The sequence below is a fragment of the Giraffa tippelskirchi genome, chromosome 11, assembly GCF_054371585.1.
Source record: "Giraffa tippelskirchi isolate mGirTip1 chromosome 11, T2T-mGirTip1v1.2.pri, whole genome shotgun sequence".
In the NCBI taxonomy this organism is placed as follows: Eukaryota; Metazoa; Chordata; class Mammalia; order Artiodactyla; family Giraffidae; genus Giraffa; species Giraffa tippelskirchi.
Genome location: NC_137285.1, coordinates 108,973,217 through 108,995,391, shown reverse-complemented (window position 1 = coordinate 108,995,391; position 22,175 = coordinate 108,973,217). Strand labels below are relative to the sequence as shown.

Genomic DNA, 22,175 nt, shown 5'->3' with positions numbered 1-22,175 from the left:
CTACAGCCAATCTACCAGCAAATGTTACTGTTTCTATCGTTTTAAATATTCTGACTCCTATGACTTCTGTCCACCTTGACCACCATCATCACATCTAAGCCACCATCACTTCTTGCCTGGACTGTTACAATTGGTCTCCCTGCTTTTGCCCAGACCTCTTGCAATCTAAATAACCACAGAGACTATTTCCAACACAAACCTCGCCATGTATTTCCTTTCTCTTCTCCACACGTTCCAGTAGTCTCCCATCATGTTTAAAATAAAATCCCAAGTCCTTCCCATGGTCCATGATGTGTCTCCAACTTCATTCCTTCATATTTCCAAGCTTGGCTTCCTGCTGTTCTTTGAATTTGCTGTTCCCATCCCTGCCTGCGGGCCACGTTCTTCCCGTTCCTCTCCTGGGCCACTCTTACCCGCACGTTTCCTCAGCCGTTCCTCGACTACATCCAACTCCGTCCAGCTGTCATTTCCTCTGGGAGACCTCTCCTGATACTCTACTTAATAGCATTTCTGTCACCTCTTGCCTCATCTTATATTTTCTCTAACAGATAATATGTATAATATTTAATATGTATTTCTTTGTTATAGCATGTACTATAATTACAAGACATATATGTCCTTACAATATGTATTAATCGTTATATGTATTTATTTGTCTAATTGATTTCTTCCTATCTCCCCCGCTATAATATTGGTTTTCTGAAAGCACGGGCTGTGCCTCTCTTTGTATACCACCAGATTTTCTAGTGCCTAGAACAAACCCTGACAGAATAGGAACAAGTGAGCCATTTTTAAATGAATGACTGAGTGAATGAATGAGTGAGTGATTTCAAGATTTCAGAGGGTGCCAGCTTGAACTCTCCCACCCTCTCGGCTGAATGTCAGCTCTGCCCAATGGGGCAAGTGCCTCCACCCCCTACCTGAGCTTCCCAGCCAGCCTCCCGGAGAAGTGAGCAGGGGGTCCTCGAAGTAGAAAAAGCTACTGGAAGAGCAGAGCTAATAATGGACTGTTCTTCTGTACAGCAACTGCTGTGACATGCAAACGCTATGTTGTTTAAAGAAAAAGTAACCTGTTGGGATTCTTTGTAAGTTCTTTGCATACAAAGTTTTATTTAATGCCCACTCCAGGCAGCAGTTGAGAAAGAGCTCAGCCTCAGGGTCAATGCTGTCCGACTCCCTTCCAGGGGACTCCGTGGTTCACAGGGCCAAACTTAGTGCCTTCCTTCCACTTCAGACACTACTTTGCCATCACCACCACCCCCAAAGAAAATCAGTGCTGGCCTGGAGGCCAGGAGAAACCCACAGAAAACACAGAAGCCGTTAATAAGCAACTGAGCTCCCCCAGGCTGGTGAGGGGTAGCCATAGCCCCTCCCCCTGAGGGGTGGGTGGTGGCTCTAAGCTCTGAGCTGGGAGAGGAGGACAGAAATCTCCCACCTTGAACTGCAGTGCCCCGATTGTGCTCGCTTGACAACCCTGGTAGGGCCTCATAGAAATAAAGATCTTTGGACTTCAGGAAAAAAAAACACCAAAATTTTCAAGGCAAGCCTCAATTTGAATTCCCAAAGTACGTGGTTGTTGTTGTTCAGTCGCTTAGTTATGTCCGACTCTCTGAGACCCCATGGACTGCAGCACGCCAGCTTCGTTGTCCATCACCAACTCCTGGACCTTGCTCAAACTCACGTCCATCAAGTTGATGATACCATCCAACCCTCTTGTCGTCTGTTGTCCCCTTCTCCTGCTGCCTTCAATCTTTCCTGCATCAAAGTCTTTTCTAATCATTCAGCTCTTCGCATCAGGTGGCCAAAGTATTGGAGTTTCAGCTTCAGCATCAGTCTTTCCAATGAATATTCAGGCTTGATTTCCAAAGTACATTGCTAGTTATGTATTCTTGGCAAAGTCACTTACTGAGCCTCAGAATTCCCTGTCCATAAAGTCAAGGTAACATCGTCTCTCAGGGCTGTTTTAAGGCTGGAATCCGGGGGTCTGGAAGATCCCCTGGAGAAGGAAATGGCAACCCACTCCAGTATTCTTACCTGGAGAATTCCATGGACAGAAGAGCCTGGTGGATTACAGTCCATGGAGTCACAAAAGTGTTGGACACAACTGACATGACTTAGTGAGCCCACGCTCTAGCCCAGCACAGGATTGCAGTGACTGGTACTCAGCACGATTACCCTTAGGCAGACTTTATGAAGGCATGGGGGGTCAAGAGGACCACAGTCATGTCTGGGACACAGGACAGCCCATGATATGATCGGACTGTAACCAGCCTGCTTTATTGAAGCCACGGAATCACAGGATGATAGAGTCACAAAAGGCTTTGGAGACACTAAACAAACAAACAAAAAGCCTTACATTTTACAAACGAAGAAATGAGCCCAGAAAGATGAACTGATTTGGGAACTTCCCTGGTGGTCCGGTGGTTAAGACTTCACCTTTCAATGCAGGGAGTGTAGGTTCCATCCCTGGTGGAGGAGTTAGGATTCCACATGCCTTGCAGCCAAAAAACCAAAACATAAAACAAGCAGTATTGTACCAAATTCAATAAAGACTTTAAAAAGGGTCCTGTTCCCCACCTCAGTCCCTTCCCTCATCCCTGTTCTCTAATTTTCCTTCCTGTATCTGCTACGCTTGGGACCCTGAAGCACCTGGCTCTCTACTCTCTCACCGAAGAACAGCTCAGCCGAGTGGCCTGTGGACCTGTCGCAGCAAAGCACGTTTCCTGGAGGTGACTGCAAAGTGGATCTGAGGAGCCCTGTGCTTGTGTTTCCAGGTGAGACCTTTGCAGGGCCTCTGACTCCTTTCCTATCCTCTGAAGTCCTTATTTTAGCTCGTGATGCCATATAGACAAAGTATCCATAAATTGAAAGCAAAAGCAGACCACCCAAGCTCTCTTAGGTCAAAGGCCACATGCCTGGAATTGCCTGTATACCCCTTTCATCTCTCTGCTCCTTCTCCTTCAAATGTGTGTGTGTGTGTGTGTGTGTGTGTGTGTGTGTGTTTTAATATCATCTCTTCTGCTGAGCACTTCAAATGGAGGAATCATTCTGAAGTGGGACTCGAATCCTTAGTTGCCCCTCATTGGCAGTGTGACCCCTCTGTGCCTCAGTTTTCTCATCTGTAAAATGGGAACCATCATATTATCTTTCTCATAGAGTTATTGTATGAGATTGTGAATTGATAAATGCAAAGTACTTATACACACATCTGGAAAAAAATAAACCCTCAGTAAATATTGTCTATTGTTATGATGATGAAGATGATGATGAAAATGGACCTCTCCCATTTTAAACAGGAATTTACCATGGTACTCCAACAGTCCCACAAGATGTATTTCTCCTTTCTGTCCATAACTAAGTATATTTTAATGCATTATCTAATATAATCCTCATCACTGTTGGTTCTCTTGACTAGGGGTCAAGGTCTGATTTAGAGAGCAGATCCCAGCTGGGCAGGAACCAGCCCTGGTTAACTCTCTGAGCCTTTCTCCTCTCCTCTGTCTAATGGATCAACCAAAATAGCATCATAGAATAAATGATAAATAATACTGTCACTCTTATTCCTGATTATCTGTCTGTGTAACCTGACTAGTATGAGGTTTATTATAAGAAATTGTCCTTGGACTTCCCTGGTGGTTCAAGAGTTAAGACTCTATGCCCTCACTGTTGAAGACCTGAAATGAAGATTCCACAAGCCAAGTGCTATGGCAGAAAAAAAAAGAAATAAATTGCCCTTTTTATGAGTAAAGACATTCAAATATCAGCAATTTTATGTGACTCAGTCTTATAATAGTAACATTGATTGTAATGAAGCCAACAGTAGCAGCCAACATTTATTTAATGCTTCTATATACCAGGTGCTGTCCTGATATGACATGTTCACATGGATTATATAATTTAATGTCTATGACCCAGTGAGGGCATACACCCTGCTGTCGTCCCCACATATCAAATGAGAAAGCATCTAGAATTTTAGTAAATGCTCAAAAGTAACACTGCTTGTAATGGGGCACAAGCCTAGGGTGTTAAATTCTGAGTTCACACACCCATAAATACCCTATACTGGTAGGTTTTCTGCATCCAAGACTTTACCTTGTTCTTTTCTTTTTTGGCTGAAGTATAGTTGATTTACAATGTTTCAGTGTATAATAAAGTGATTTAGTTACATTTATATATACATATATATTATTTTTCAGATTTTTTCCATTATAAGTTATTACAAATTACTAAGTAAGTAGCTTGTTGTTTATCTAGTTAATATATAGTAGTGTGAATCTGTTAATCCCAAACTCCTAATTTATCCCTCTCCCTGACCTTTCTCCTTCCTTTGGTTACCATAAATTTGTTTTCTATGTTTGTGAGTCTGTTCCTGTTTTATAAATAAGTTCATTTGTATCCTTATTTTAGATTCCACATGTAAGTGATATCATATATTTATCTTTATCTGCTTACTGCACTTAGTATGGTCATCTCTAGGTCCATCCATGTTGCTGCCATGATTTCATTCTTTTTTTTTATGACTGGGTAATATTCCATTGTAGGTAGGTACCATGTCTTCTTTATTCATTCATCTATCAATGGACATTTGGGTGGCTTCCATGTCTTGACTATTGTAAATAGTGCTGCTGTGAACATTGAGGTACATGTATCTTTTTGAATTACAGTTTTCTCTGAGTATATGCCCAGGAGTGGGATTACTGGGTCATATGGTCACTCTATTTTTAGTCTTTTAAGAAACTTCCATAACTGCCCTCCATTGTGGCTGCATCAGTTTACATTCCTGCCAGTAGTGTTGGAGGGTTCCCTTTTCTCAACACCCTCTCCTTGTTCCTTTAGATCCATCCTTTGATCCTCAAGAATTGGGACCCTGTCCTTGACACCCAGGTGATGGCTAGGCTTCTGCCATCTGATGAGAAAATGTTCTGCTTCTGCCTTCTGTTTGCTGAGACCCTGAGTGTGGCTTACTCCTAGATTCTCTACCACTGTGTTCTATCTGTCCAAGGAACACTCCCCCATTGCTCCTGTTGAGTCTCCCTGTTGGAAACTGCTTTACAGAATTGCCCCCCATCGTATGTGCTGTCCTCTTAATTCTATGCTATGATCTGCTTACCAGACAGTACTTGCTCCTTCAGCTTCAGCTAGGTTTCCCCCATCCTAGGAGGGGCTAGTGTCAGATCGATGCCCATCCCCTCTGTCCTTTCCTGCTGTCTTAAGCAGATCACGCCTAGCCCTGCTCATGCATATTATGCTATGGGAAGAGTCCTAGAGATGGCAAGAGTTTGAGACCTGGTCTCTGCATGCGAAGGGCTTGCAATCTCATTGGCAGACAGAATACAGAAAAAGCAATGCAAGCTAGTGCATACTATGCAATGATTGAGTGGCATGGACATTCATTACACAGTAAAGACTTAGCATTAGGAAGACAGTGAAGAATCGTGGTCAGAATACAGTCCAAACAGTTCCTGTTGGCCCTCTGCACCAAGCCCAGCATCCTACTATTAAGGGGAGCCCCATGGGGTACAGGGGGAGCTCATCTAAGAGAGCCAGGTGGCAAAGCAGCTCTATGGCATGTCCCCTCACTTCCAGCTCCACATCACTGCAGAAGCTGAATCCCAGTTCTGTGCCTCACCATACAGGATCCTGAACCTCTCATTTTTGATGCGGAGTCCAGCACCATAATTTAAATTCCTCCCAGGACATAGTCTGACTGGGTCACAGTAAACTGCGGCCTAAAAAGCCACATTTACTTTTGTTTGTGCTCATGCGTGCTTAGTCACTCAGTCGTGTCCGACTCTTGGAGATTTTACGGACTGTAGCCCACCAGGCTCCTCTGTCCATGCGATTTTCCAGGCAAGAATACTGGAGTGGGTTGCCATTTCCTCCTCAAGGGGATCTTCCCCATTCAGGGACTGAACCCGTGTCTCCTGCACTGCAGGCAGATTCTTGACCACTGTGCCACCTGGGAAGCCATTACTTTTGTTTAGAGCCACACAAACCAAGCATTTGCGGGAGATTTTTTTTTTTCCATTCTCTCTTCTGCTAGCTGAACGAGCTTCATTTATCTGCAGCCATTAAGTCTGTCCACAGGCAGATATCAGGCATGACCAGGAAATCAATACAAGCCAGCAAAACAAGATATTTCCTTTCTCTTTCACACATCTTAATGGGGAAAGCTTCCAATGATGCTCCGAGAACAGCTAGCTGCCCATCACCCTTTTCTCTCTGCCTGCATGGCAAACACAGGAATTATTTTCTGCCAAGGATATGGGCCAAGGCTAAATTCAAAGACTTTATTCTTATGATGAAACCAGTCTAAAATCTCCTTCGCATCTTGGAAGCTGATATAGAATCTATTCTAGGAAAGAATGGAGAGGAGAGATCAGAGATTCACTGGGTGGAGATGCATGAAATGTTCAAGCCCTCTATTTCCAGGCAGAACGACATGGGAGCCATCCACGTTTACCTCTCAATTTCTTAGGAAACTTTACTTCCAAGCCCCATTCTAAAGACTCATATCAGGTCTTCCCTGGCATCCAGTGGTTAAGACATTGCCTTCCAATGCAGGGGGTGAGGGTTCAACCCCTGGTCGGGAAGCTAAGATCCCACATGCCTCACAACTAAAAAGCCAAAATATAAAACAGAAACACTGTCGTAACAATTCAATAACGACAAAAAAATAAAAAAGAAATTGTGTACATTGGGACTGCCCCCCTCACATCCGGCTTTTATCCATCTAAGATAATTTATCACTGATGATAGCATTTTTCCTGAGCCTCTGTTGTTCAATAAGGTTTTGGAACCTGGCAGCTTTGTGACTGCAGAGCAGGCTGAATTCACCATCACTGGATAAAGCTGAGGAGGAAAGCAATGGGAAAGACTTAGTCGGCTTGGGCTGCCATAAAATACCATACCATAGGCTGAGCAGCTTAAACAAGACATTTATTTTCTCACAATTCTAGAGCCTAGAAGTCCAAGATGAAAATTCCAGCATTGTTGATTTCTGGTGAGAGCTTTCTGCCTGGGTTGGTGATGGTCACCTCCTCACTGTGAGGGCACAGTGATCTCTTACCTGTGTGAGAAGAGTTCTGGGGTCTCTCCTTTTAAAAATATTTATTTATTTTTGGCTGCGTGGGGTCTTAGTTTGTGGCATGCAGGTTTAGTTGGCCTGGGTCATGTAGGATCTTTGATCCCCGACCAGGGATCAAACACGCATCCCTTGCATTAGAAAGCGGATTCTTAACCTCTGGACCACAGGGAAGTCTGTGGGGTCTTTTCTTATAAGGACCTTAATCTCATCCTGAGGGCCCCAACCTCATTACCTCATCTAAACCTGTTACCTCCCATTGCTAAGCTGCTGCTGCTAAGTTGCTTCAGTCGTGTCCGACTCTGTGCGACCCCATAGACGGCAGCCCACCAGGCTCCGCCGTCCCTGGGATTCTCCAGGCAAGAATACTGGAGTGGGTTGCCATTTCCTTCTCCAGTGCATGAAAGGGAAAAGTGAAAGTGAAGTCGCTCAGTCGTGTCCGACTCTTAGCGACCCCATGGACTGTGGCCTACCAGGCTCCTCCGTCCATGGGATTTTCCAGGCAAGAGTACTGGAGTGGGGTGCCATTGCCTTCTCCCATTGACCTCACCTCTAAAACCATCATATGGGGGATTAAGGCTTTAAGACGGGAATTGTGGGCAGAGGGGGAGTTACAGTATAGTTCTGTACTGTAAAATTCAGTACAAAGCAGAATTGTACTCTAGATACTGTCTGTTACTGTATGAAACATCCTCACCAGGGACAGAAGGGGCCATGAGGTGCAGGACCACATATTTCTGTGATGGCTTCTCCTCTGTTTTCTTAGGCAGTTGTGGTCAGTGTGATGTAGTATAGTTGCTTTGTTGTGGTGTCACCTATACTGGATTTGCAGTTGCAAGAAAAGGCTTCAATCACCTCACACCCATTAGTATGGCTACTATCCAAAACAGAGAAAATAGTGTTGGCAAGGGTGTATGACAATTGAAACACTCATGCAGTGTTGGTGGAACTGTTAAATGGTGCAACCACTATAGAAAACAGTGTGGTGGCTCCTCAAAAAATTAAATCTAGAATTACCACATGATTCAGAAATTCCACTTCTGGGTATATACCCAAAAGAATTGGAAGGAGGGTATTGAAGAGATATCTCCATGTACTCATGTTCATTGCAGCATTATTCATCATAGCCAAGAGGTAGAAGCAACCCAAGTGTTCATTAATGGATGAATAAATAAACAAAATATTTATTTATATACATAAAATGGAATATCATTGTACCTTAAAAGGGAAGAAAATCTTTAACACACGCTATAACATGGAAATAGTGACCCACTTCAGTATTCTTGCCTGGGAAATCCCATGGACAGAAGAGCCTGGGAAGCTATATAGTCCATGGAGTTGCAAGAGTTGGTCACAACTTAGTGACTGAAAAAAACAACACAACATGGATGAACCTTGAAAACATCATGTTCAGGGAAATAAGCCAGTCACAAAAATCAAATACTGTATGATTCCACTTACATGAGCAATCTAAAATAGTAAAATTCATAGAAACGGAAAGTAGAATATTGGGTTACCATGGGCTGGGGGAGGAGAAACAGGGATGTTCTTGTTTAATGGGTAAAGAATTTCAGTTTTGCAAGATGAAAAAATTCTGGAGATGTGTTGCATAGCTGTGCTAATACACTTAACAGTTACTGAACTGTGCTCTTAGAAATGGTTAAGATTAAATTTATGTTTTGCAGGGTTTTCTAAACCACATACACAAAAAAAGGTTTTAAGTCCAAACTCAAGCAGGTGCTAACAATGAAAGAGTCACTTAAACTAAGTTTCAGTTCCTTTATCTGTAAAAAGGGGGTAATAATATCTATCTCTCAGAGTTACAGTACAACCTGCATAAGATACAATGTGTGGGAGAGTTGTAGACAATCAAGTACAAGACTAGTTCACTAGTATTGCTGCTAGAAATAGCTCTGCCATGGTTCCAATTCCAAATGCATTAGTTACCTGCAAGTATTTTAATTCTGGCCTCTATAAGGAACCATATGCAATGTAGCAAAAGAATGGCCTGCCAATTCAATTCCCAGTTTGGGAGGTTGGTATAAGTTTTGACTGAAGTTTTGAGACTGACAATACAGCGCCTTGGCAGCAGAAAACAGAACAGGTGACCTGGATCTAAAAGCATTGAGCTAGGAGTTTTCAATAGTAATATGGACTCATTAATGATTTCTGTTTTTTAGAGAACAGTCACGAAGACTGGTTCTGTCTGATTCACTCTCCAGCTGCTATTCAGCAAAAGCAAGCCAGTAAAATCCATTTGTGGGCTGTGAAATACTTAATGCTCATTTGCACTGATATTTTCTCATGAGAAAAATTCATTTATAAAAAGAACACTAGGCATCAGGAAGGAACACATATTCACACTAGCCTGCCCATCTGTCTTCAGGAAGCTTTGCTGCCAGGTCCCTGGGTTCTGAGTAAAGATGGAGACAGAACATACACTCTCTGCTACCCACTCAGACTGGAAAGCCAAAGTTTGTCTTTTGTTAAAAAAAAAAAACTCTTCCATTATATTAAAATTTTTTTTGGCTATGCCGAGCGGCATGCAGGATCTTAGTTCCCCAACCAGGGATTGAACCCATGACAACTGCAGTGTAAGGGCAAAGTCCTAACAACTGGACTATCAGGGAATTGACCCAAGGTCCTTTTTGTTGTTGTTGATTTTCCTACTAAAGAACGGCCCAAATCAGAACCCATTTCCCCTTTGGACATCTTCAAAAGAGGCTAGAAAAGTATTTCAAGAGACAATCTGTGTTCCTTCATTCATAGACTGTTCCCAGAAGGGAAAGTTCATCAAACCACAGAGGGCCTGGTCAGCCCATACTGCTGTCCACTGTAGGTCTGTAAAAAGGGACAGGATCAGAATCGGGGTGGAGTCCTAGATGTTAGGGATAAGGGGACAGCACATCTACAGTGCATTTAACTCTCACTGATCTTGAACTCATAAGGGAGCAGTGAGAAGTGATAGGCTAAGCCCTACCAGCAGGTAATAGTCTTCAAAATTTGGCTCTGATGTTTGAATGTTGTTATTTCTTCCTTCCTTTCTTTTTTTCCCCAAGATCTTAGTTCCCTGACCAGGGATCAATTCTGGTGCAATGGAAGGACAGAGTCTTAACCACTGGACTACCAGGGAAGTGCCTGATTGTTATTTCTTTTAGAGAGTTGATATAGTGGATGAAACTTAAGGGAACATTTCTCTTTAAGACCATATGTCTGGGTGTCTGACAAGCCAAATCAAAAGTATTTTTGCCGTTTCTCTAAGAAAGTCTTCGGTTTTCATTCCAGTTCATATCCTAGTAGTCTGCTTGTTATGTCAAGAATCCCAAAGTAGACGGGCAAAAGGGTATCCTGCCAACATATTGTTACAAACACACACCAACATTAAGACCTCATTAGAATATAAGCTCAGTGATGAAAGAAAATGTTACTATTTTTTTTCACTGCTTTATTCCCATCTCTTGGAGGCATTGGGAGCACAGAGTGGGTGTGGAATCACTATTTTCCAGATGAGAAAACGCATACTTGCTGAACATGCACTCACACACACACTTACACAACTGTGAACAATGCAACCAGTTTCTCATGCAGGGAAAACACATGCATCACATAGGACCGAATATACGATGCAGAAGGAGCCTGATTCTCTCAGTAGGATGATGATGTCTAACACATGTGCAGGTGGAGAGAAGACATTTACGCCTTCCACCCAAACACCACGTCACAGCACGGTGTGTGTGCTTAGTCGTTCGGCCATGTTTGACACTTTGCGATCCCATGGACTGAAGTCCGCCAGGCTCCTCTGTCCATGGGATGTTTCAGGCAAGAATACTGGAGTGGGTTGCCATTTCCTCCTCCAGGGGATCTTCCCAACCCAGGGATCAAACTGCCATCTCCTGTGTCTCTTGCATTGCAGATGGATTTTTTACCTACTGAGCCACTGGGGAAGAGCTGTCACAACACTAAGACTATATTTGGTTCAGGGAATCTTAAAATTTGAGAAAACCAGCATGTAAGTAATGAGAACTATAGGGGATTTCCCTGGTGGTCCAGTGATTAAGACACCGAGCTTCCATTGGCAGGGCAAGGGTTCAATCCCTAGTCGAGAAAGTAAGACCCTGAATGTTACACTGTGAGGCCAAAAAAAAAGGGGGCGGGAACTAAAAAAACAGCTGATGTGATCTTCAGACTGAGCAAAGAATGCTAAAATCTTAAAAATTAATCATATTAAATCAGAATAAGTATTATAATTAAAAGAATAAACTATTAATTAAGTAATTAAGGCAATGAAATTTAATCACATGACTGGGGACATGCCATCATCTGGTCTCTGTGTCTAGTTAAATGATTGTTTTATCAAATTTTATTTCTTAATTACAAAGATTTTTACCTGACTCCTTGACTCAACTCTTAATTTGTGACCTTGTTGTGAGTCCTTGCAAAATTACGCACTTTATAGATTTTTAAAAAACAGTTCCAGGCACATTACACTTTCCAAAGGATCTTAAATGCATTATCAAATTAAAAACATCTTTGGAAAGACTGGGGAAGATCAAATTTCTAAAGTCCAGGAACTGGAAGCAATGATCTAGTTTAAATTTTTTCTTTCCCTCCACAGTCTGCCTGTTTAGTTACTAATTGCAACATTCTGAGGCTTCCTTTTAGCACAAAGTGAAGTAAATAGAGGAGAACAGGTGGAACTGAGACTTCTTATCCTACAGGTAACTGAAATCAGGGTTCTGGGTGCACATGTCCCCTCGTGTTTGTGGGGTTAGTATGGTTCGGAATAGAACAGAAAAGTGAAAGTCAGGGCAGGTTCCAACAGTCCCAAAGGCTTAATTCCCAAAACTAAGGATGGACCACCATGCATAAGAAGCTGATGAGAAAGTATGTGTGCACATGAGAGAGAAAGGGGTTGGGGGGATGTATTTTGTAAGTGTCATCAGACTTTGGAATCAACACTGTTGCCCCAGTACCACCGCATCCCACCTGCCACATTACTGATTCTCAGCCCTGGCTCCACATTGGAAAAATCTATGATTTACTGTTTGTGCCCATTTCAGAGATTCTGATTATTTTGATCTAGGGTAGAGACTAGGAAGGGCTTCCCTGATGTCTCAGTGGTAAAGATTCCACCTGCCAATACAAGAGACCTGGGTTCAATCTCTGGGTTGGGGAGGCCCCCTGGAGGAAGAAATGGCAACTCACTCTAGTATTCTTGCCTGGGAAATACCAAGGACAGAGGAGCCTGGCGGGTTACAAATGGTCCACGGGGGCAAACAGTCAAACATGACTGAGTGACTAACACACACACACACAAAGATGATTCTTCTAGATAACCAGGGTTGAGAACCACTGGGTCTTGCATTTCATCAGCTTAGATGAAGTCAGATAGAATTTATCATTGATGAGGTTGTTTGATCTTGCTTAGGAAATTTACAAGTATCATCTTCTGAGCTTTAGAAAAGAAAAATGTCTTTGAGTAATGTATAGTGGATTAAACATGAGTTCATCTACACTCTCTCCTGGCTTCCCGCTAAAATAAGAGTAAATGTTTGAAACCTGTAAGGAGAGGAGAGGAGAAACCAATAGATAAGTGGTGCCAGTCAAGTTTTGGAAAACAGAATGCAAACAGAGAAATAGAAGCTGAGTTCATCAAGCTAGAAAAGCTAAAACCTAAGTGTTTGCAGAGGATAGAGTGGATGAGAGTCAAGCTGATTTGTGCTGAAGAATACTTGAAAAGGCTCAGAAGTTGCTGGCACTAGATATTAAGATAGGAAGAGGGGTGGGAGTACAAATGAGAGGATTCGGCTGAAGGTCTGTATAGTAGGAAGTTAGTCCCTCAGGTCCCCTCTGCTGGTGTGAGAAGTCAGGGGACTCCCTCTGCGATCATACAAAGTCTAGGATGTGCTCAGTCGCTCAGTCCTGTGACCCCATGGACTGTAGCTTGCCAGGGGCATCTGTCCCTGGGATTTTCCAGAGAAGAATACTGGGGCTGGTTGCCATTTCCTACCTCAGGGGGTCTTCCCCACCCAGGGATTGAACCCATGTCTCTTGCGTGTCCTGCATCGGCAGGCAAATTCTCTACCACTAGCACCACCTGGGAAGCTCAAATGTATTTCCCTGACCAAGAATTGAACCTTGGCCTCAGCAGTGAGAGCACTGAATCCTAACCACTAAACTAGCCTCCAAAGACAGACCTCAGTGAACCATGCTTCTCAGTATCCATGGCCTTTCCCACATGGAATGTGCTGTGTCCCTGTGACTCATTCTGACCAATAGGGTGGATCAGACATGATGCTGGGCCAGCTTTTGGCCTAAGCCTACAGGATACCTGCCAACTTCTGCTTTTGGAAGACCTGAGCTACCATGTAAAAATTCTCAGTACTCCTCTGGGAAGACCATGTGGATAGGTCATTGGCAGAGAGAAAGGATCTGAGACTACATGGAGAACCAGAGCTCAGCCCTCCCCATGTCCTAGCTGAGTCGTCTTCCTGCCATCTGGCCAAGGCAGATGTATGGATGAAACCAGACTGGCTATTCCAGCCCCATCTGCCCTCTGACTGAGAGGGAGACCACATGCAAGGCCCCAAGTGAGACAGATGAGCCCTAGTCAATCCATGGAATTGTGAAAAGTAATAAAATGTCTGCTGCTTTAAATCGTTAAGTTACAGATGGTGTGTTATGCAGCAAATATAAAATAATTGCCAAAATTTCAAAATGATTCTGAATAGCATCACACTTAACAACAACCCTGAAAGCTAAAAAATAGTCGAGTGATAGCTTGAAAAGCCAAGGAGGAGGATGTGGGTGCATGATTTCAATCTACACTTTTACACTTAGTAAAATTAGCAATCAAGCATAAGGTTGGGTTGAAGATGATTTCATGCAAGGCCTCAAAAATTTATATCCTATGCAACCCTTCTCAGGAAGTTGTTATCAGATGTGAGTCAGTTGCATGAAGTTCTCAACTGGAGATAATTTTTGCCCTCCAGGGACATTGAGTGATGTCTGGAGACAATCTGGGTTGTCACAAGTAGAAGGGGACACGGCTACAGGCATCTTGTGGGTAGAGGCCACAGATGTTGCTAGATATCTTATAATGGCAGTATAGTCTTCTACAACAAAGATTATCTGGCCCCAAGTGTCAATACTGCAGAGGCTGAGAAATCCTGGATTAAACCAAGAAGGAAGATCTTTTATTAGGGGATAAGACTTACAACATGGTAGATTTGCAAAGGGAAGTTCTAGGCCTGTAGTTATATTGCAAGCTTAGAGGACTGCCAGCCCAAACTGGAAAGGGGTCCAGTAGGATTAAACCAGGATATAAAGGATTCCAGTAGGAATCCACCAGGAGGAGAAAAAAAGAAAAACGGGACTGGAATAATACCTGATTATTTGACTATATAGAAACAGTATATATATGTGTGCTCAGTCACATCTAACTCCTTTTTGACCCCATAGACTATGGCCTGTTCTGGAGAAGGAAATGGCAGCCCACTCCAGTATTCTTGCCTGGAGAATCCCAGGGACGGAGGAGCCTGGTTGGCTGCCATCTATGGGGTTGCACGGAGTCGGACACGACTGAAGCGACTTAGCAGCAGCAGCAGCAGACTGTGGCCTGCCAGGCTCCTCTGTCCTTGGGAATTGTCCAGGCAAGAATACAAGTGGGTTGCCATTTCCTCCTCCAGGGGATCTTCCTGACCTTCCTGACCCAGGGATCAAACCTGAGTCCTCTGCATTAGCAGGTGGATTCTTTACTGCTGAATCACCTGGAAAGCCATATAGAAACAGTATTTGATGGGAATTGATGGTTTTGTTTTTTTTGCTGCACTGTGAGGTATGCAGAATTTCCCTGACCAAGGATAGAATCCATGCCCCCTGCAGGGGAAGCACAGAGTCTTAACCACTGAATCACCAGGCAAGTCCAATAGTTCTTTTGAAGAATGGAAAGATTCAGTGTAGGGTTATAAAAAAGTAAACAAATTCATCACATTCTCTTGACTCAGCATGAGGGTCTAATATATTAGTGACAATATAATCATTCAGTTCAGTTCAGTCGCTCAGTCGTGTCCGACTCTTTGCGACACCATGAATTGCAGCACGCCAGGCCTCCCTGTCCATCACCAACTCCCGGAGTCCACCCAAACCCATGTCCATTGAGTCGGTGATGCCATCCAACCATCTCATCCTCTGTCGTCCCCTTCTCCTCCCGCCCCCAATCCTACCCAGCATTAGAGTCTTTTCCAATGAGTCAACCCTTCGCATGAGGTGGCCAAAGTATTGGAGTTTCAGCTTCAACATCAGACCTTCCAATGAACACCCAGGATTGATCTCTTTTAGGATGGATTGATTGGATCTCCTTGCAGTCCAAGGGACTCTCAAGAGTCTTCTCCAACACCACAGTTCAAAAGCATCAATTCTTCGGTGCTCAGCTTTCTTCACCGTCCAACTCTCACATCCATACATGACCACTCGAAAAACCATAGCCTTGACTAGACGGACTTTTGTTGGTAAAGTAATGTCTCTGCTTTTCAATATGCTATCTAGGTTGGCCATAACCTTCCTTCCAAGGAGTAAGCATCTTTTAATTTCATGGCTGCAGTCACCATCAGCAGTGATTCTGGAGCCCAAAAAAATAAAGTCTGACACTGTTTCCACTGTTTCCCCATCTACTTCCCAGGAAGTGATGGGACCAGATGCCATGATCTTAGTTTTCTGAACGTTGAGCTTTAAGCCATCTTTTTCACTCTCCTCTTTCACCTTCATCAAGAGGCTCTTTAGTTCTTCTTCACTTTCTGCCATAAGGGTGGTGTCATCCGCATATCTGAGGTTATTGATGTTTCTCCCGGCAATCTTGATTCCAGCTTGTGTTTCTTCCAGCCCAGCTTTTCTCATGATGTACTCTGCATAGAAGTTAAATAAGCAGGGTGACAATATACAGCCTTGACGTACTCCTTTTCCTATTTGGAACCAGTCTGTTGTTCCATGTCCAGTTCTAACTGTTGCTTCCTGACCTGCATACAGGTTTCTCAAGAGACAGGTCAGATGGTCTGGTATTCCCATCTCTTTCAGAATTTTCCACAGTTTATTGTGATCCACACAGTCAAAGGCTTTGGCATAGTCAATAAAGCAGAAATAGATGTTTTTCTGGAACTCTCTTGCTTTTTCAATGATCCAGGTAAGAGAAACCCAAGTAAGACGGTAAGTGTTGCGAGAGGGCATCAGAGGGCAGACACACTGAAACTAAAATTACAGAAAACTAGCTAATCTGATCACACGGACCACAGCCTTTTCTATCTCAATGAAACTAAGCCATGCTGTGTGGGGCCACCCAAGACGGATGGGTCATGGTGGAGAGGTCTGACAGAATGTGGTCCACTGGAGAAGGGCATGGCAAACCACTTCAGTATTCTTGCCTTGAGAACCCCATGAACAGTATGAAAAGGCAAAAAGATAGGACACTGAAAGATGAACTCCCCAGGTCAGTAGGTGCCCAATATGTTAATGGAGATCAGTGGAGAAATAACTCCAGAAAGAATGATGGGATGGAGCCAAAGCAAAAACGATACCCAACTGTAGAGGTGACTGGTGATAGACGCAAAGTCCGATGCTGTAAAGAGCAATATAATCATAAAACAATGCTAATAGCAAACAGGTATATGGCTTAGTAGAGCTTTGATCTAAGTGCTTTATCTGCATTTACTCATTTAACCCCCACAAAAATTTTACAAGGTAGTCACTATTACGATCCCTGGTAAAGGCTCAGAATAATGAAGCAATTTGCCTGAGGTTGCACAGCGACCAGTAGCAGAAGTAGACTTTGAACCCAGGCAGTCTGGGCCCAGAATTTGAGCATTTTTCTATTGTCTTAGGCTGCTTCCTAATTTAGATAAACAAACAGTGTGATATTTATCTGATAAGCACTGGTATGACCAGGCAGTCAATGATTATTCTGCATGTTCTCTAGCAATTACTATATGTCTGGAATATTATTCCTGGAACCAGAGAGAGAGGACAGAGAAGGGGAAATCTCAGGGCAACCACTCAAATCTCCTTTGGTGGAATGTGTTGAACCCTCATCCACTGTAATAGGAAATTTATATATGTATATGTGTGTGTGTGTGTTTATATGTGTATTATTGTAATCAGTAGTGTTTGATTCTTTGCAACCTCATGGACTGTTGCCCACCAGGTTCCTCTGTCCCTGGGATTTCCTAGGCAAGAATACTAGAGCGGGTTGCCATTTTCTTCTCCAGAGGATCTTCCTGACTCAGGGATGGAACCCATGTCTCTTGCATCTCTTGCATTAGCAGGCAGATTGTTTACCACTGTGCCACCTGGGAAGCCCCATATGTTTAAATATATAGACAATGGCACCCCACTCCAGTACTCTTGCCTGGGAAACCCCATGGACGGAGGAGCCTGGTAGGCTGCAGCCCATGGGATTGCGAAGAGTTGAACACAAGTGAGCGACTTCACTTTCACTTTTCACTTTTCATGCACTGGAGGAGGAAATGGCAACCCACTCCAGTATTCTTGCCTGGAGAATCCCAGGGACGGAGGAGCCTGGTGGGCTGCCGTCTATGGGGTCGCATAGAGTCGGACACGACTGAAGCGACTTAGCAGCAGCAGCAGCAGCATATGTCTACAATCCAGACCTAAAGGTATAGCAGCACAAACATATTGTTTTGCTAGATAGAAGCAAACATCAGAAGAAACCGCTAAAGGAGATTTGAGTGGTTGCCCTGAGAGACTGGAACATAAGAATGGAGAGGGGGGAAAGCAGGGAAGACCCTTATTATTATAAGCCTTGTGGTACTATTTGGCTTTAAAATTATGTATATTTATTACTTTGGTAAAAGAATACAATTTAATTAAAAATTTAATAAACTCTTTTTGGTTTAGGATTGTAGATATTTGTCCTGCCTGAAAACAGAGGCATTATCCATTGACTCTTAAGGTTGTTTCTGAGAACTCCCTGGCAGTCCAGTGGTTAGGACTCTGCACTTCCGCTGCTGACGGCGTCAGTTCAATCTCTGGCTGGGGAACTAAAATCCAGTGGTGCAGCCAGAGGGGGAAAAACAATGACGGCTTCTAGGCTAAGGACCATGGAAATGGGAATATTTTGTCTCAGGGAATGGCCTAAGCTCCCTTTTTATACTTAAGACAGGAATGGAGGCATTTGTCTTGAGCCACTTAAGACTCTAGATGATCCATTTGGGTCTGGAAGCCTCTCTACTTCTTCCACGTGTGGCACTTTCATGGCAGAGCTTCTGTGACGTCCAGGGGACCTCCTCTACGGAAAGAAAACATGGACTCTCTTAGGTGGGAAGGGGTTCTTGCTGAAGAAAGTGGAAGATTGATGAATTCCATCCCTGGGTATGAAAGATGAAGGTAAATTGTACCAGAGGGAGAAAGACTGTATGAGAAAGTCAGGCTTAACCCTACTTATATTTCAAGTGAAGATTAAGTACAAAACTTAGGAGACTATTTTTGAGATTTCTTGAAACTTACCCAATGATTGGCTTATTTTTAAACCCTTTGCTCTTGCTTTTCGCTGGCCCATGCACCTCTTCTGCACCTTTGAATAGGCTCTCAGCTTCACCATCTCAGAGGCCTTGGATCACCTGTCCTAGGTCTACTCACTGTAACAACCATCTCTACTAAACGGACCAGCTTTGTGCAGCACAATGAGACAGTGGTTTACTTTAGGTCTGAGCTGACCACTTAGCTCTTGTCCAGGAGATTCGCTGTTGACACAGAGGTGAGAAATCACTGGACCAGCTGGGTACTTACACATGAGCTGCTCAGAGCACAGGAGAAAGTAACCCCGTGATAAACTCTGACCAGTGGAAGACGGGCTCCGGTGTATAAATTCTCCCTTCCTTCCCCTCTGAAAGTGAAAGTTGCTCAGTCATGTCTGACTCTTTGTGCCTCCATGGACTATACAGTCCATGGAATTCTCTAGGCCAGAATACTGGAGTGGGTAGCCTTTCCTTCTCCAGGGGATCTTCCGAACCCAGGTCTCCTGCATTGCAGGCGGATTTTTTTTTTACCAACTGAGCCATCGGGGAAGCTGCCAAAGAAACTTTCCTGAAATAGAGTTATGTATAGCTTGGGAGATCCAGTGAAATCAAGTATCTAGTCCTGCTCTATGTCAGCTGATGATGGAGTCAGTAGCATGCTCTTGGGTTGCTTCATCTTTCTCCCTCCTCAACTCCCCTTTCCCTCTCTCCCACTTCCTGATATTTCACCCTAACCAAATAACAGCCCATAAACTTGTGTCTCTAGTTCTACTTTCCAGGAAATCCAGATTTCAGACTTCAAAAACACTAAAGATCTCACGTAATATAAAACAGACCATCTGAACATTATTAGAGAAATGACATCATTTGTAATTATTAAAAACATTGAAAACTTCCAAGAAGGAACTCCTCAGGCCCAGATAGTTTCACTGGAGAATTCTATCAAACATTTGAAAAAAAATTAGCATAAGTTCTACAAAATCTTTTTCAGAAACTACAAGAAGGGAAAGCATTACCCAGCTCTTATGAGGCTAATGTTATTCTGATACCCAAACCAGACAAATACAATTTTTCTAAAAACCATAAAACTTCGGGCTTATGTTTCTCATGAGCTTAGATGCAAACATACTTTTTAAAGCTCCTAGCAGTGACTTCCCTTGTGGTCCAGTGGTTAAGAATCTGTCTTGCAATGCATGGGCTGCAAGTTCGGTTCCTCATCGGGGAACTAAGATCCCATGTGCCACTGAGCAACTAAGCCTGCACACCCAGTTACTGAGCCTGCCCACTCTAGACCCTGCAGGCCACAACTAGACTCCATGTACCACATGACACAATGAAGATCCCGCATGCTGCAACTAAGATCTGATGTAACCAAATAAATAAATACTAAAATTTAAAACTCTGCTAAAAATAAGATTTATTTTTAAAAAACCTGAAAGAGCATCAAATCCAGCAATATATTAAAAGACTTCTATACCATGACCAATGGGGTAAGGGCTGGAATAATTCAGCTAGGCTGAACAATATTTAAAAATCAATTAATATAGAAAAGACCTTTGACAAAATTCAACATCCATTCATGATAAAACTCTCAGCAGATTAGGGACAAAAGGAATCTTACTCAACTTAGCAAAGATCATCTATAAAAATCAGAAGTTAACATCATATTTAACAGTGAAAGACTGAATGCTTTCCTCCTAAGATAGGAACACAGGAATGTTATCCACTCTAACTCTCCTATTCAACATTGTAGTGGAAGTGAAGTGAAGTTGCTCAGTCATGTCCCATTCTTTGTGACCCCATGGACTGTAGCCTAACAGGCTCCTCCGTCCATGGAATTTTCCAGGCAAGAATAGTGGAGTGGGTTGCCATTTCCTTCTCCAGGAGATCTTCCCAACCCAGGGATTGAACCCGGGTCTCCCGCGTTGTAGGCAGACGCTTTACCATCTGAGCCACCAGGGAAGTCCAATAGTAGTGGAGGTCCTGGTCAAAGTAATAAGGCAACAAAAGGAAATAAGAGGTATTCCAATTGGAGAAAGGGCTTCCCAAGTGGTTCAGTGGTAAAGAATCTGCCTGCCAATGCAGGAGACTCTGGTTTGATTCCTGGGTCAGGAAGATCCACTGGAGAAGGGATAGGCTACCCACTCCAGTATTCTTGGGCTTCCGTTGTGGCTCAGCTGGTAAAGAATCCGCCTGCAGTGAGGGAGACCTGGGTTCAGTCCCTGGGTTGGGAAGATCCCCTGGAGAAGGGAAAGGCTACCCACTCCAGTATTCTGGCCTGGAGGATTCCATAGACTGTATAGCCCATGGGGTCTCAAAGAGTCAGACACAACTGAGCTACTTTCACTTACAGCACTTCCTGGGGACACACAGTTTTGAGTGCATTAGCCCTCTGTGGTCCCCTTAGCCTGGCAAAGCAATAAAGTTTTCTTCAAAATCAATCAAGCAAGCAAGCAATTTCTGTCAAAATTGAAGCAAGAAATCTTGTAGACATGGACAAGCTTCGTATACAATTTATATGAAAAAAGCAAAGGAGTTAGAACAGCTTAAATAATTTTGGAAAAAGATAAAGTAGGAAGAATCACTGTGTCTGTAATAAAATTTATTTTGTAGATAGTGTAATCAAGACGGTGTGATACTGGTGAATGAATAATTATATAGATCAGTGGAACAGAATGAAGAATTCAGAAATGGACCAACACAAACATGCCCAACTAATATTTGACAAGATGCAAAAGTAATTCAGTGGAGGAGGGATAGTCTTTTTGACAAATGGTGATGGAACAGTTAGACAAATGTAGGCAAAAAAATGAACCTTGACATAAACCTCATATCATATACAAAAATTAAATGTACATATTTAATTTTATATAATTATAAGTTAATTATATAAATCAATTTTATATTATATACAAAATATAATCAGATTTTATATAATTATAAATTAATTTAAATATTATATATAAGATACAATATTAAAGTTTATATAATTATAAATTAATTGTAATATTATGTAAACAATTAAATGTATCAAAATATATCACAGATTTAAATGTAATGTGGGGGACTCCCCTGGCTGTCCAGTGGTTAAGACTCCACCTCCATACTTCTACTGCAGCAGGTGTGGTTTTCATCCCTGGTCAGAGTACTAAGATCCCACATGCTGCGCAACATGGCCAAATAAATAAATAAATATAAATATAAAAATACAATATTAAAAAGATAAAAATAAATACATGAAATTTTAAAAATAAATTAAATGTAATGTGAAACTAGAATACTTTTACAAGATACCATAGGAGACAATCTTTGAGCTAGGTGAAGACTTAATTAGATATGATACCAAAAGCACAACACATAAAAGGAAAAAAAATGATAAATTGGACTTCATCAAAATTAAAAACTTTTGCCTGGTGAAAAATATTTAAGAGGATGAAAGTAAAAACTACAGATCAGGAGGAAATATTTATAAACCACATATCTGACAAAGGCCTTATATCTAGATCATAGAAGAAACTATAAAAAATAAACAAGTTAAGAAAAGAACAATTATAAAATTCACAGAA

General features: G+C 42.6%; 1 protein-coding gene across 1 annotated transcript in view; it reads left to right on the top strand.

Moving 5' to 3' along the window:
- Positions 1-22,175, top strand: part of SCN3B (sodium voltage-gated channel beta subunit 3) — a 72,424-nt gene that overhangs the window by 4,942 nt on the left and 45,307 nt on the right. The window contains exon 2 of the mRNA XM_081541436.1: positions 2,647-2,774. The gene's annotated coding sequence lies outside the window, so the exon portion shown is untranslated. The remainder of the gene's footprint in view (positions 1-2,646; positions 2,775-22,175) is intronic.